The sequence below is a fragment of the Amblyomma mixtum genome, chromosome 7 (assembly GCF_055824585.1).
Source record: "Amblyomma mixtum isolate Tamu chromosome 7, ASM5582458v1, whole genome shotgun sequence".
NCBI classification, from domain to species: domain Eukaryota; kingdom Metazoa; phylum Arthropoda; class Arachnida; order Ixodida; family Ixodidae; genus Amblyomma; species Amblyomma mixtum.
The window spans coordinates 64,736,037-64,739,236 of NC_143018.1; positions in this window are offsets into that span (position 1 = coordinate 64,736,037).

The window sequence follows — 3,200 nt, forward strand, 5'->3', positions numbered from 1 at the left end:
ACACAGTACGCACAGGATGCCATTACACGCACCGCCATGGCGCGCCAAGCTGCTCACGCTAGTCTCTCCGCATCTTTGTTCAAGCAGAAAGCCACTGACGACCGCCAACGTCTGGAGGTTCACTTCTCCTCGGGGTCCCTCTCGCCGCGTTCGGCTGCCTGAAAAGCTGTTTTCTGATACACCGGCCCTTGTCAAGCAATCCGCCAGGGAAGTGGTGTCACGTACGAAATTATTCCGATCTCTTCTGTGACGTCATCCACCCGCCCAGTGACTGCTGTCATTCATGTGGCTCGGCTGAGACCATACCACGCTCTTGATACGTCTTCACCTTAGCACCGGGATGGTGCTTTTGCCAACGGAGATTATGTTCCGGGCGTAGGCCTGGACAAAGAAGATAACTAAGTGTTGTGCTTGGGTGGGGTCGACGAGGAGAATGAAGTGTGTTCGGGCACTGGGCCCTCATTATATGGCTCATTGATTGTCTTTTGCTGTATATATATGCAATCCGTTTTTGTATATATATTTCTTTCCGTTACATTATTTTGTAACAGAAACAAACGCTACTTATTCGCGCCAGCTGTGCGCGTTGCGTTTTGTGAGCGCTCGTTTGTGTGTCCCCGAGACTCGCCCGCACTCAGTAAGCGCGATCAAAAAAGCATTACACGAGTTCTGAACGCAAGCGTCACAACTGTGACAACACCCCGCTTTGCGACACATGAGGTTGAATTTGTAATTTGAGGCTGATGGAATGCCGCAAATTATTTTTTTTCCGACATGCTCCGCTTCCCTTAGTCAGACGTCCTGCTTCGTACGCCGGGTAAGTTAGCAATGTGATTTATGCATTCAGTAGTCTTCCTGCACTGCACACACTCGCTTGAAAGCAAAGAGGCTGCACCGGAGTAGAGCAGCCACCCGCGTTCAGCATCAGGGCTAAAATCACCGGGAACTGCATGAGCGTACTTTATCTTATTGTGTCCCATACAACTGTTTGCGCAGCTACGCACAAGTGTATGCGCAGTGTTGCAACAAGGGATAAGATTGAAAGCTCTTTTGATGTGGACACTAAACTACGGAGACAGTAAGTGCAAGGAAGGCCACATGTTAGCTGCAATTTATTTTCTGAAGAAAATACACCATAAAAGGGACATACGGGAATTACAAAACGACACTTTTTGTTACTGAGCGCCCCCTAGCTTTTAGGCGTTTATATTTAGGTTGTATGGCCCACCACATGTGCACCACCCCTAATTGAAAGTTGAACTGCTTGGGTTCTTTTTTTAAGCAGCAAACAAGAGAAGCACGAAGTGAGCCTTGGTGAATTTAAAAGTGCTCCTAAAAGGGTAGAAATTCTCCAGGCCACATTTTTCAAACCTCCGCAGCTCAATCAGCATTATGTTCTAAATTAATGCAAGCGTTTTGTTATTGCGATTGGTCATCGCTTTTCTCTCATGTATATTTAAATCTTGCGCCCCGGGTTTCTAATAACGTTATTTTACGTGTAGAACTGTAGCCAAACGAGACTCTGGTGCTTTGGAAGTGTTAAACTAAATATACATGCTTTGTTGCTTTCTCTAAAAAAAAAGCTGTACTCAGATTTTCTCCTCTCTAGGATAATCTGAACTAGCGAAGAAAGCCCTGAGTTCCAATTATCACGACGAAGACGTCAAGAAGGCTCTGGAGCGACGCACGAAGTGCCAGAGCTGTGAAAGGTTTGCGCGTTTACCAAGGCACCCACAACAGAGCAATTAGTAAAACAATGAAATATAACATGTAGGAACTGAATGAAAGGACTTCAGAAGCTCAACCTCGCACACTCTCCGGCAGGTAAAAAAAAAACAGTTTGTGTAACACGTAAAATGGACTCTAGCCGAACTGGCGTACACTCCTATTAGAAACCATGTGTTTCTAAGATGTCCACTCAACAAGTGCGAGCGAAACGGCAAAAACTGACACTAAAACAGATAAAAGTTTCGAGGAAGGCAGGAAGCTCGGAAGTGTCGCGCAATCAGGCTATGCACTGAGTCCGGCTGTGGATCAGCCTAGACTGTAGTCGGCCACGGAACAAAACAGTGCCAGATTTAGTTCATGTACAATGTCTGCCTGATGTACAGGCTCGCAAAGATGGTCTTTATGTCCAAGAAGCCAACTTCATGCGCATTCATTATAAGCATGAGTAATTCCTGGATTTGAGTTTGCCCCTTGCAGCGTCTCATTTGCCTCGGCAGATGGCGTCAAATACGAAATCTTGAACTTCTAAATTTTATTAAATTTCTCTGTGTTCCTCTCCAGCTCACCTTTTCATATTTGATGAACGGGACACAAGGACAGTACAAAATAATGTTGCAATATTTCTTTGATACTGAGAACTAATAAAAATTTGGAAATCGTCTCGTCATTTTATTATGTTTGTGAACAAGCGGTACAGCCATCCTAGAGAACTTTTGGCGCGGTTGCAACGCAGCAAATGCAGCCGGGAGATGGCAGCCACTCGGCCATTCGGCGTTTTTATTCAGCTTCGAATATGACGATATGCTTACAGAATAAGCGGCGGACAAATGTTCGCTTGCAGTTGCCACTACAAGTTAATGTCATCGAAACATATTTCACTGCAGCATCCGAGATATCAAGTTTCCAGTGAAAGCATATCATTTCGCAAACTACACAGTGTGCTGCGTCAATTCATATCGTAAGAATGCACAGGGTAAAAGTTGGCTTAAGAGGTAAAATATTGATGCCTAAAAAGGTATTGTATAAAGGTGAATTAAGAAACCAACTAAAAAAATATATACTGTGCTGGATGTTAGGAAATCAGTTATAATGCAGTACCCGTGAGCTCAAGCTTAAGAGCAAAATGGACAAGCGAAACGCTGCTGATACGCACTCTCGTGTCATCACAATCTCTTGTCAGTTCAGTTAGAAACACGCAAACCAAGTGAGGTTGGCAAAATGACACTGAGTGCCCCAGGACCACAGAACAGCCATGAACGAATCCGATGAAAAGCCCCTTTGAATTCCTTTTGTGTTTTGGGCGCACTTTTTGAATTAACACACTGGACGAAAAAAATGATTTTTAAGAAATACGGCTACAAAGGTATGAGAAATAAGAGCCCTGCAATAGCCAGAAATAAAAATACCTGTAGGATTTTTCAACCTTAAGGCTCATCAAAGTGGTCTACAAAAGTCACAAATCGGCTGCTAGC